Here is a 12,934-nt window from a genome sequence, read left to right as displayed (position 1 = left end):
ACTGATGAACTTCCGTGTCAGTTCATTTCAGAGCACAATCAAGTTAGGAGAGAAAAATATTATCATGAACTGGAACTGTCAAAGCAAAACTGTGTTCTCAGGTTGCCAGAGATAAGCAGAACGGAGCCTGGCCGGCAGCAGCTGGGGCTCCTTCCCCGGGTGTTTGCTCAGGGTGGTGTCAGATCTCTCCCTGTGATGCCACTGCCCTTCCCCACGCTGGGAATTTCCATCTGTGTGACAGCCCCTCACACTTGCAGTGCCCGTCCCCCCACCAAGGTTGGGTGGGTTGTGACCCACCAGGTCTTCTCTTCATCCCCTCTGTGGGCTCAGCCACCCTCACGAGCACTCCTGACCCACTAAAAATCCCCATTTCTCGTGCCTCAACCTCCAGGCTCCCCAGGTTTTCTATCTGTTGGCCAAAACACTACTTAAAATATCTCGCAGGGTTTGTTTTTTTTTTGCACTCAGAATTGCACAGTTTTTAATCCGACGTGTTTTGACTGCAGTGATGAGGTTTTTCATCCAAACTGCTGGCAGCTGTAAAATGCAGACCCTGCAGCCTGAAAGGCTGTGCACCCGCCAGCCCCAGGGATGGCAGGCCAGGAGCATCCTGCTTCCCTGCCTGATGATGTGCTGGCAGCTGCCTGTATCCCCCTGCCCCATCCCGGTGACGGATCCAGACGGGATCCTGGTCGGGAGCCAGACGTGAGCCCATCTCCCACGTGAGATGCTGTAATTTCATTACTGGCCATCAATGCACTTGCAAATCTCCTGCCATCCTCTTTCCCATTCCCAGAGCATCCAATGGAAAGGCAAGTGGGAGTGGGGATGAGCACAGGCACTGTGGGTTGGGGGTGAAGTGGCACAGAGCATCTCTTATTCCCACAACCAGCAGCAGAGGTGGCTCTGGTGGCCTGGGGGCAGATTGGCTTCCTCCCCTCCCGGCACTCCCAGAGCCAGGCAGGAATGTGGCTGCAGCGTGGAGCGGGGCCAGGACTGGCATGTCAGAGTGTTCATTCATTTTTTTTCAGCTGAATAAAACCAGAAATCAGCAGCACTTGGACTGGAATGCCCCGTGGTTGCCTGACAGCACAAGCCAACCTCGGCTACGGTCACACAAGCACCGAGCAGACAATGAGAAGATCTAATTATAGAGAGGAGAAGAGCAGCCATCTCACCAGGCAAGGAGCTGTGTTTCCAGCTGCAGGGGGACAAAAGAAACAGGAAAACACTGCTCAGGGCTGACTCACGGTTCACTTGACCCCAAGGAACAAACGTCCCCGTCTGCCGGAGCGAGCACCCGGTGATGACAGGCAGGTGTCACATCAGTCCACCTGGGTGCTGGCAGGGCCCTGCGTCACCAGCAGTGCTTCGCTCCGAGCAGCCCCTGCCCTCCTCCAGCACAGGCAGCCAGACGTCATCTCAGTGCCTCCCAACCCAGGAATCAATATTTAACGCTGTGGAAAAACATCCATCTCTGCAGGATGGGCTTGGGAAGCCTTGGAAGGGCTCGGTCTCAGCTCTCCTGTGCTCTCGGGGCAGACCTGCTGCTCCAGCTCTCAGGCACACCGAGGGCAGGGAATTGCTTATCCACTGAGCGACTGCCCTGCTTCTCCTCACAGCACGTGCTTGGGGATATACAGCGAGGAATGAAGCTGAGATTGTGTGGGACTGACTTCTCAACCAGGCCTCGAGGATCTGGGGATTCCAGAAATCCAGTTTCTGGATGCTGTGATAACAGCAGGAACACAGAGGGATCGCTGAGGTGTCAGGAGAGAGCTCTGCCCCTGCAGCACTACCTGGGTCACCCCATGGAGACTGGGCTGGTGGAGCTGCAGGAGAGAATGAGAATATTTTGTGACCTCATCACCAGGGACCAGAAACACCCGTCAACTCATTGCCAAACTCTCCCTCTGTAAACAGGGTGATGGCATGGCTGAGCTGGGAGCTGGAAGCTCCTAAGGACAGCTTAGAGACTGGGCAAGATTCAGCAGGACCTGGAGCTCCTGTTCCAGCTGATGTGCCTCTCCCAGGACCAAAGTGGCCCCCCCAGGCTGTTTGGAAGCACTTCTGTGCCAGTTGCCTGCTCTGGCTGTTCCCCTGAGCAGGTCCCGGGCAGCCCACGGTGCTTTAACCAAGGACGAGTTTGGGTTCCCTCTCTGCTCACAAGTAGAGGAGCAGGACTGTGTTTTCAGCCTAAAACATGGAATAAATGTCCTTCAGAGAAAGAGTGAGAGGCCCTGGTGGGGAAGGTGAAGGAAGGTTGCCTTGTGGCTTGTCCCCAGTAGTTCATCGGGAGACAGGAGCATCTTCTGCCCAGAGGAGGTGGCCATTCCTCCAACCTGCTGTGGGGCATCCCGTGTCCTCCAGGCTGGTGTCCACACACCCAGGCATCCCAAGAGCTGTGGGCACCTGATACCCTCTCCTGGCAGAGTTTCCTCTCCAGCCATCCCACCTGCAGGCTCCCACCCTGCCCAGGCAGCCGCAGCAGTGCCGTGTCACCGTGGGCTGCCTGGCAGTGCCTGTCACCAGCCTGACACAGACACACGGCCCTTCTCCAAGAGCTGACGTCCGCCAGGACTCGAGTCAAGGAGCTGCTGCTGCTGCCAGTGCTCAGAGCTGGTCCAAGAGGAGTGATGAAGTGGAAGCAGAAACAGCTGGTGCCAGTGCCGGGCCCCGCTGTGGCGCGTGTGTCCTGCCATCCCCACTGAATTTCCTGGGCTGTCAGGTCGGATGGAGAAGTGACACATCAGCCTCGTCAGGTCACATCGTGGGGGGAACACGGCGTGGCAGCAGCAGCATGTGCAGCTCCTGCCAGCCTACAGAGCCCTGTGGGCTTTGGGGAGGCCAAAAGCAATGACACTCGGAGGGAGGAGGCACAGGGAAGGGGGGTTTTCAGCGAGGGTGGGTGACGTCTGCGCTTCACACCTGCACGGGCCCACTGGGGCTTTATCACCCACCAGCAGAAGCCAAGACACTCCTGCTCTCCATGAGTGGCTGGGAGGAGGTTTGGCCACTACCAGCACTGGGACTGGGCCACTGGGGGTGGTCTTGTCAGGTTTGGAGCAGGAGCCAAGTGGGTGGCAGGTGACACATTCTGATAGATGTGCTTCTCACCCAGCTCAGTGCCAAACCTCTGGGCAGCAGGCAGGGAAAGGAGCAGTGATACAGCATTAAACCAGCTGGCTCAGGCCCAGAATCCCAGAACCACTGAGGCTGGAAAAGACCACCAAGGTCACCAAGTTCAACCCGTGCCCCATCCCCACCTTGTCCCCAGCCCAGAGCACTCAGTGCCACGGCCAGGCCTTCCTTGGACACCTCCAGGGGTGGGGACTCCACCACCTCCCTGGGCAGCCCCTGCCAATGTCCAATCACCCTTTCCAGGGAGAAATTCTTCATGAATTTGTGCAAATCTGGAGCACAGGATGCAACAGCTTTGCATGGTCACAGGGCTGGAGATCTCGGGGGGTCCCAGACCCCTCCCAGTGTTCACACAAACTGTTCAACAAATAAATATTGCTGTGAATTTTCCTCCTCCTGCTGTTGCCAGGTTATTCCAGGGACTCACAGCTTGTTTGAACCTGTTTTCCTTTGTGCCATATCACTCATCAGCTCAAAGCATTCTCTTCCATCACCCTCCACGGAGCATTTGGGAGATCATTCCTGGTGGGTGGGGGCACCAAAGGCTTCCAAAGATGGGAGGGGGCCGTGGTGGGAAAGTCTTGGAGGGAGAGGACTGGCAAGACTGATCCTGCTGAGGCCTCAGTAATGCACTGCCTGCAGTGCTGATGGGTTTCTCTCTCCAGGATCTCGAGCTCAGCTCAAACACACTTGTTTCACGGCTGAACCAAATTGACAGTTTATGGCCCTTCGGTGACTGACTCCCCCAACAAGCTCCTTGTGCTTTTTTCATTTACTTCCAGCTGCAGCTGGAGTTCCTGCACCAGTTCCTGAGTACCTGACCTCACATTTGTACTATTGAATTTCCTTCCAGGTCTCTTACTGCAGTCTTTAAGGTCACCCAATCGCTTCTGTTTGATATTCCACTGCTGCCATGCATTGCCTTCCTCCTTTGAATCCTCAGCAGGTTTTATCAGCAGTCTCCTACCTTTTGTGCAAAGATCATTAGTGGAAATATTAAGCAAAATCAGACCTCAAATGGATCTTTGAGGAACTCCATTAGCAGCCTGCCTGCAGCTCAGTGCTTGCTGTTTGAACACTATCCATTGCTACCTCCCCTCCAGCCATTTCCCATCTTACCCTTGTTCCTTATCATTTCTCCATTAATCCCCATCTTCACCAGTTTAATTAATAATTTCTCCTGTGCGTTACATCAAATACTTGACTGAGGTTCGGGGAGATGAGATCTGCTGGAATTCTTTTGTCTGGGAAAGCAGATACTTTCTTTAAAAAAGCTATCAAGCCAACCTGCCACGGAGTGCCTTTGGGAAATCCATGTGGTATTTAATCCCTCTTTCTATTTACTTCAATGCTTTTAATTACAATTTCCTTTAAAGTCTGTTCTAAAGGCTGGTATATTGCTCAGGTCAGGTCTCAAGTTGTCTTTTCTCTTGTTTCTGGTCAGTCAGTTCTTCATCTCAGTGAAAGACTCCTGTGGGCACGAGCACCGACGTGCTGTGGGAGAAGGGAGTTATTGGAAAGAAAATTACAACCATATAACTTTCACAGAGTCACAAAATCACAAAATATCCTGGGCTGGAAGGGACCCACCAGGATCATCCAGTCCAACCCCTGGCCCTGCACAGACACCCCAACAACCCCACCCTGTCCCTCAGAGCGTTGTCAAACCCTCCTGGAACTCCTGGAGTTCAGTGCTCAACATGAGTTTTCTGTGCCAGAGGTTTCAGAGGGCACCTGAAGGCTTTGGGCTTCGTGGGATCAAGGTTGGGATATTGGACAGGGTCAGTCATCGGGTGCCACCATTCACTGAAGGGTTGGACTCGATTTGAGTCCCTTCCAGCTCAGAATATTCTGTGACTCTGATGGCTCTGTGACACCAGAGCAAGGCTGGAAGGACCTGCTTCACCTCTACAGCTGATTGCAAGACCCAAGGTGAAGAAATTAAAAAAAAAAAAAAAATAAAAATACATGGGCATCCAGGAAGGAGAAAGAGTGGACAGTCTAAGGACAGCATCCAGGTGGATCCCTGCTGAGGATCCCCACCAAGGAATGTCATGTGTCTAACCCAGCAGAGACCTCCAGATCCTGGAGAGAGGGACTGATATCAGCACACGGAGACAAGGAACCGATGGGAGGAGCAACGAGGGCAACCCGTGCAACTCCTGAGATAGGACACCACGAATTTACCCTCCTTTCCTGCTGAGATTCCTGCCCTGAGCCCCTCTCCAAGCCAGCACCTCCTGCAGACGGGTGCAGGGATGCACTGTGCCCACGGAATTCTGGTTAGAAGTGGGTGGCACTGCTCTGCTCCTCTGTGTTGGCACGGCAGGAGGCTGCTGAGCCCCGGGATGCTCCTCTCCCTGGGCACCCGAGGCTGCCCAGTGCACGTGCTCTCCAAAACCTCTGGCCCTGCAGGAGCCTTTTCCTGGCTCAGCTCATGTATAAACCATGGCACTGCCCCACAATGCTTAACCCAGAAAAAACGATGGCTGGGAGATGTGATAGCCCTCTATAAATATTTTGGGGAGAAGGAGAAGGGAGGGAAGGGTAAACATCAGCACGGCAGCTTGTTATTTAAACTATAGGCCAGTGTTGGCACAAGAGCAAATGGGATAAACTATTCATGAATATATTTTGAGTAGAAATTGGAAAAACTGCTGAAGCCATCAGAAGATCAGGGTGGCTGTAGAAAAGCCTCCCGAGAGGAGCAGGGAGGGGTTGGCTCAGAGCCTTTTCACTATTTATCAAAGAGATTTGGAGCCTCTTGGTTGTGCAGGTCGTGCTGCCCCCCAGGGCAGGGAGGGAGGGTCCCCCACAGGAGGACTCCCAGCATTCCCTGTTGTCTCCCCATCCCTCTGTCCTTCCCAGGCACCATCAGTGTCCCAGGAGGCTTGTGCTGTGCCTTCCTGTGGGGCTCAAAGCTTTTCTCTGGAGAGCTGGGAGAAGACTTGTGGGGAGCAGCACCCCTGGAATTCCCATGTCCAAACATTGCACTTTCTTTATTCACCCAGCTCTTGATTTACTTTACTCAAGAAAAAGGAGATTGTCTTTCCTGTTAGCAATTGGAAATCACTTCCCACTAAGCTGGGCCCTCTGTTCAATCAGAGCAAGCAAAATTATTTTAAATTCCTGAACCTTTTGCAGGGAGAGGGTCCCCTGAAGTGCAAGAGAGTGCAGCAGGGAGGGACAGAGGTCCCTCTGTGGGAGAGGAGCAGGGCTGGAGCTCCCAGCACTGTCACAGAGGGGGGACAGAAATCAGTGCCCAGGAGCTGTTTGGGTTTGGTACGAGGCACTGTGGGGTTGGTAGGGGTGGAGGGAGCAGAGGACAGGGGTGTCCCACAGGGCAAGGTACAGCCTGGGCTCTGAGGTGACTGGAGGTGTCTCTCACACCACCTCTGTGCCCAGACTGAGTGTCCCCACACAAGGACAGGAACGAGAGGGCAGCTCTGGGTCCCTCCCCAAACACAAGGTGTGTTTTGCCATGGACACTGGGGGTGCAAAATCATATCCCTGTGCACTCCTGCCCTGGTTTCATATGGAAAACAGGGACACAAGTGTCTGAGCAGCAGCTACAAGCCCAGAAGATGTGCTCCAGAATGGAGACCCAGGTACTCCCCACTCCTGAGCTGTGCCTGCCCCTGTTCCTCCATCTCCCTCACCCTTCTCCAGGCACTCTCATGCTCTATTTTCCTGGAAAGCTGGCACAGCTGGGGTAGGTCTTGTCTGAGCTTGCTCCTGACCTTCAGCTGATGGATCCATGGAGAGGTTCCACTGATCCAGCTCCCAGCAGCTTGAGTCTGACACTGACAGGTCCTCTCCCACCTCCCAAGCCCCCTCTCCTGAATTTACACAAGTGCCTGTGAACCAGAAACAAGCTAAAAGCCTGTGTTTGTATTTATGGGCTGGGTTTTATTCAGCAACATATGTTTAGTAGCAGATGCTTCCTGTGGGAACGGGACCAAAGAAGGGGTGTCTTTGCCTGACCCTCTTTCCACACTGTGCAGACCCAAGGGGAAAATGGAGAGCAAACATTTGCTTTTAGAGGTTCAGGAAGCTGCATTTCCACCCTGACAGCCCCTTCCCCCTGCACTCTGTGTTTGCACAGCTCTGTGCTCACCAGCCCTGGTGTATAAACAACTGTGTCCTCCTGCCAGCCTGGATGTGTCCTGGAGCAAAACTCAGATGCACATTGTACACAAACGAGGTGTAGCCTTGGAATTTTTGGTCAGTTCCCAAAGCAGCCTGAAGTGCTGAGAATGTTACACATCTTTGAACTAGGAAATGAGAGTCTGGAGCTTCCCCAGAGCCTGAATTTTGGACATCAGTTCCTCATATGTGCTCTCCAGACACCAAGGATTTGCTAGATCTTCCTAATGAAAGCCTGAAAGTAGCTTTTAACTGGACCAGGTCTTGGGTCCTGAAGTCTGGGAGCTCCAAAGCAAAGGCTGCTCATGGGGAGCAGCTCCTGCCCTGCCCCAGGAGAACATCTCCATCTGTGGGCTGGTGTCCCACTCCCCACGTGGATCCTGTCCCATTTCTCCTGCTCCCCATCATGTGAGGATAGGGAAGGTGGAGGCAGAGAATCCCAGAATCATTAAGAAAGGTTGAAAAGCCCTCCCAGCCCATCGAGTCCCCCCTGTGCCCGATGCCCACCTTGTCCCCCAGCCCAGAGCACTCAGTGCCATGTCCTTCCTTGGACACCTCCAGGGATGGGGACTCCAAACCTCCCTGGGCAGCCCCTGCCAGTGCCTGAACACCCTTTCTGTGATGAAATTCCTCCTGAGGTCCAACCTGAACCTCCCCAGGAGCAGCTTGAGGCTGTTTCCTCCTGTTCTGTCACTTGTTACCTGGGAGAAGAGGCCGAATTCACCTTGTTCCAAGCTCCAACTGTACCAGTACAGAGCAGTACAGAGCAACTGGAGAAAATCCAGCCTCCGTGTCCAGATCCCAGCCAGCCCATTCGTCTCCTCTGGAGTTTGTCCAGACGACTTGGTTTTCTCTGGAATTTCCAGCCATGCTCTGGGGCTAAACCATGTGCTCCAGGCTGAAGGCACAGAGCCCCTCAGCATCCTGGTGGGTGTTATGTGTCGGAGCACATGTAACCTGCTGGATCATCAGCCCGGCGTTCCCTGGGAGCGACGCCCGGATCCGCACGCGCGTCCCACGCCTGGCTGGCTGCAGGAGCAAACCTGCTGCGAGGGGAAAAGGGATTCTCTGCCTCTGCCTGTGCTGCAGTGGCAGCAGCTCCAGGGCAGGGCCTCCAGCAGGGAGCTGCAGCCGGGAGAAGTGCTGAGTGGACCGTCGGTGCCAAGAACATCTCTCTCCTCGGCGAAAGGAGCCCGGCTTTTGTCACTTCCCATTTCTCAGCTCTCAAAAACTGGACGTTCAGCTTGAAGCCTTCAGACTTCTCCTGCTGACTCCTTCGTGCTCCCTTTTGCCACCTCCAAGTAGGAAGCAGCTGAACCAGCAGGTCAGCAGGTCTTGTGTCCCCTCCTGAGTGTCCCCATGCACAGTCCTGGCTCTCGAGGATGTTTTCGGCTGGTGCAACTGCCCAGCGTGCAAACAAGGAGCAGGAGCTGGGTTTTTAAAGCTAAAAGTGCTCTTCTGTGGAGCTCCCTGGTGTTAGATGACAGTGCTGAAGTGTGTCAGCTGTGCTGCGACAGCCCCTCACCCAGGTAAACCCTGCAGGCATCAGGAGAGCTCTGGGAGAGGGGACAGTGGGATCACACGATGCCCTTCTTGCAGCAACAATTCATGGGCAGAGCTGTGCTTAGAATCCTGGAATCATCAAGGCTGGAAAAGACCTCCAAGACCATTGAGTCCAACCATCAACCCAGCACTGCCGGGTCCACAACTAACCCGTGTCCCCAAGCACCACATCCACGAGTTTCTGGAACACTTCAGAGACATTGATTCCACCACTTCCCTGGGTGGCTCTCTGTGGTCTGGATGGGTTTGCTTGCTTGGTTTGGATTTCTCTGCTTGGTGTAGGTTTCCCATGGTGGGGATGGAGTTTTGCTGGTATAATGTGGGGGTTTTGTGTCCCAACAAGGTCTTCCTCTTTTCCAAAACCCCCAACGAGGTTATTACAGAACTAGGAGCTTAACTGTGCTGCCAACCTCAACCAAGTGGTTCTTCTGCCTGCTCAGATAACCTTTACCATGTGCCTTAGTCTCTCTGCTTCTCACTGATGAATTAGGATCCAATAAAACCAGCCTTACAGCTTGATATTGCAGCTACTCGCTGTCTGTCCAAAGGGCAGTTTCCCTGGTGGAAAATGGCTGGATCTGTGGGCCTGGGGAGGAAAGAAGCCTCCTCCTCAACAAGCACCAGCTCCTTGAACCACAGATCCAGCACCCTGAATCACATGGCAGCAACCAGCTCCCAGGAGAGAAGACAGATTTCTCAGCTCAGGTCCTGGAGACAGATTTTGGAAAGAAAACTCCTCTAGGGTGCCTGTCAAAGCCTATCTGTGACATCCAAGTCCCCTGGCTCAAGAAGAGCATCTGAGGAGCCTTGCAGCCCAATGGCCAGAAATAGAATCCTGCCAGGAGACAACAGCCTTGCCTCAGAGGGGCAGAGCAAAGGGCTCCTCTGGCCCTGTGACACTACCTGGTCCTCTCTTCCAAGAGATCCAAAGGTTTTTTGCTCCTTCTCCTTGGGCAGGTATTGTTAAAAGTCAGGGTCCACATAAAGAATTGGAAGCTGCAGTCACTGCAAGCCCGGGAGGAGTGGCTGCAATCCTCGCTTCAGGTCTGGTGGTTGTAATTAGCACAAATTGTACATCCACGAGCTATTTTAGATGGAGTCTCCTCATGACAATCTGTCAAATTCTGAACATAAAGTCCTCCAAGTCACTGAAGCTGCTGCCAGCACAGAAACCCTGTGTCTGTAGAGCTGTTTGGGATTCAGAGCTGAGGTTTTAAGGTGCTCCAACTCCCTTTTCTCTGCCCACGACTTCAATCCCACAGCCACCTTTGCCCACTGTGCACCCTACAGCTCCCATGTGCCTCGCCTCCACAGCTACAGAACGTGGTTCTGTGGGGTGGTCCTACATCTCAGCAGTGGTACAAACCTCTTTTCTTACTTGGAAATGCCTCGGGTGTGCTCATCTCATCCATCCAAGCTCTTGGTTAGTGTCTGTCAGTGAGTGTTGGAGGCAGGTCCCCCTCGGAGCAGAGCCAGCTCTGGGATGACAGGACAGAGCTGTTTGTGGGGGATGAACATTCCCAGGTCACGGGCAGTGAAGGGCAGTGTGAGGAGCTGGGAGTGCTCAACACAGGTTGGTGTTTTTCTGCAAACTGACCTCAGACTCCTGCTCTGCTTTCCAGAGCCTCCAAAGCCACCAGGAACTCCCCAGGCCAAGCAATTTGCTCGTCTTCCTGCAGGAGCTGACAAGCCCAGGTCCAAAAGACATTCAGAAAGACACATGGCACTTAAAGGGATGCAAAAAGGGGCCTTTCTGCCTTGATTCCTCCATAATTTGGAGGGCAGAGTGTTTCACCTTTCCTTCAAACCTGTTCTCTGCTTCACGTCACAGACTGCAAACCCAACGTGTCCAACAGACCCCCCCGCTCGCTTCCCTTGGGCAGGACAGTAAAGGCAGTGCCCACCCTGCCAGGATGGAGCCATCCCTGGGGGTTCTGTGGGCACCACACATCCTGGGGATCGCTGTGTCCTGCCAGGCCCTGCCCTGGTTCTGGCAGTGGAGCCCCGTGCCAGCAGTGGGACATGGACTGAGGAGATCCCTTGGCGTGGAATCGCCACCCGTGGATGGAATTTGGATCTGTGCAGCTCTGCAGTAGGGCCTGCACTGTGGAGGGGTTGGATAAACTCATGGGCAGGGCTGAAAACAAACTGCCACAGGGGATTTTAATATCCATTTTGGGAAGTCCAGGAGGGACCATCCCACTGTTCTCAGGCTGGGAGCTTCCCATGTTCCCTCAAACCCTGCTGGGGTGCACTTGGAGATTATGTGTGAGGGATGCTCCAGCACACAGGTCTGTGTGTTCCCCAGCTCTCACTCCAACACACCCCATCCCTGCACAGGGAAGAGCATCCCTGGCACCTTCCAGATGTCCTGCTGCTCTTGCAGATCCCTGCTAGAGGAGTCCATTGGGCACCCTGGGAAATGGCTGCTGCTGCCTTCCTTTTCATTTTCAAAATGCTGACAGTTCCTCTTTGTCCCTGGATGGTTTTTTATTCACTTTGGGCTTTTTTTTTCAGTTCTCGTGGAACTGAATCCTTTGGTGACCAGCCTGGAACCTGGACCTGCTCTGAGCTGACAAACACAGCAGTGGCTCTGGGCTCCAGCCTGGCCCTGCTGCCCACGTGTGTCCCCACTCTGTGTCACCCGTGCTGGAGTGCCTGGGGGTGGGACAGCCTGCTCGTGCCAAGGGTGGTCACTGCCAACCTGCCCCATCACCCACACGTCGAATCCAATGAAATCTGGGACAGTTCCTGGTTCTCCCCCATCTCACCACCTCCTCCTGCAGCATCCCAGGGGCTGTGTTACCTCAGGCTCTGCCTCAGCGCTGTCCTGCCAGAGCATCCCTGTGCTCCACATCCCAGCCCTTGGTGTTTCTCACATGTCCACTCTCATCCCTGTTACCCACACGCTCCCAGGCACTTCCCAGTGCCCCTGGCATGTGCTGTGCCAGGCTCCCACCCCTGGTGTTCAGCTGCCCGGACCCACGGGCAGCCCACGGGGCCGTGCCCACATAACCAGGCCGTGCTCTCGCTCCCTGAGCAGGGCAGTGCTCGGCCGGGACGTTTGTGACACTCTGGCCTGGCTCGTTTTGAATTAATTATATTCATTTCACAGTGCCAGGGTTTCACTGAACCCTTTTCCTTATTTCTCACATGATTGCCAATCTCTTTTGTTGCGCTGGCCGAGTCCAACAATTTCTCTAACTGTCCAAGAGGGCCATTAATCAAATGAGCAGCCCCAGCTCCGGGCTGCCCGTGAGCACATCTCTGTGCACGGCTGGGTCGGGCTCTGCAGCACCTCCCACAGCCCCACCACGGGCCTGCTCTTCCCTGCTGCCTTTGGCTGCTGGCCTGGCTGCTGTTCTGAGCCTGTGAGCCCAGCCTCCCTGCTGGGATCTGCCTGTGCCACCCCACAGTGCTGCCCAGTTCCCCAGCTAAGGCAGGGAGGGTCCTGCTGACCCCCCTCACTGAGTCCCAGTCGGTGCTGACCATCAGCTGTCCCAGGCAGCACTCCAGGATCTGGGCCAGCTCTGGATAGATCAGTCCAGGGGAACTTCTACACCAGCACCAGGGCTTGGCTGCTTAGATTAGAATCAACCTGCTCCATCCCCTGCCTGCTCCATCCCCTGCCTGCTTCACCTCTACCTGCTCCATCCCCTGCCTGCTTCACCCCTTTACCCGCTTCATTCCCCTGCCTGCTCCATCCCCTGCCTGTTTCATCCCATTTGCTTCATCCCCTGCCTGCTCCATCCCCTGCCTGTTTCATCCCCTGCCTGCTCCATCCCCTGCCTGTTTCATTCCCTGCCTGCTCCATCCCCTGCCTGTTTCATCCCCTGCCTGCTCCATCCCCTGCATCTCCCTGTCTCTTCATGCCCCTGCCTGATTCCTCCCCCACCTCTTCATCCCCCTGCCTGCCCCTGCCCCCTTCCCCTTCCCTTCTGGTTCATCCCCCTGCCTTGTCCCTCTGAGCTGTAACGTGGGCCTGAGCCCCCCTTGCCCGGGGGAGGGGAGCAGCAGTGGGAAGGGAAGGGGGTTCCCAGGAACAGCCTGTGCTCCCATGGGATGCAGAGGGGGCAGGAAGAGC

At 54.8% G+C, this 12,934-nt stretch overlaps 1 protein-coding gene and 1 long non-coding RNA gene across 2 annotated transcripts in view; one reads left to right on the top strand and one right to left on the bottom strand.

Moving 5' to 3' along the window:
- PCDH1 (protocadherin 1) overlaps positions 1-12,934 on the top strand; it is a 151,329-nt gene that overhangs the window by 75,144 nt on the left and 63,251 nt on the right. The window lies entirely within an intron of this gene.
- LOC135422357 (uncharacterized) lies at positions 4,440-4,997 on the bottom strand. Its single transcript, XR_010434449.1, has 2 exons — positions 4,785-4,997; positions 4,440-4,635 (listed from the first exon to the last, which is right to left on the bottom strand). It is a non-coding gene; the product is annotated as an uncharacterized LOC135422357 (long non-coding RNA).

This window comes from Pseudopipra pipra, chromosome 15 (assembly GCF_036250125.1).
Source record: "Pseudopipra pipra isolate bDixPip1 chromosome 15, bDixPip1.hap1, whole genome shotgun sequence".
Taxonomy (NCBI): Eukaryota; Metazoa; Chordata; class Aves; order Passeriformes; family Pipridae; genus Pseudopipra; species Pseudopipra pipra.
Note: the sequence above shows the minus strand (reverse complement) of the source record. Positions and strands in the feature narration are given on the sequence as shown.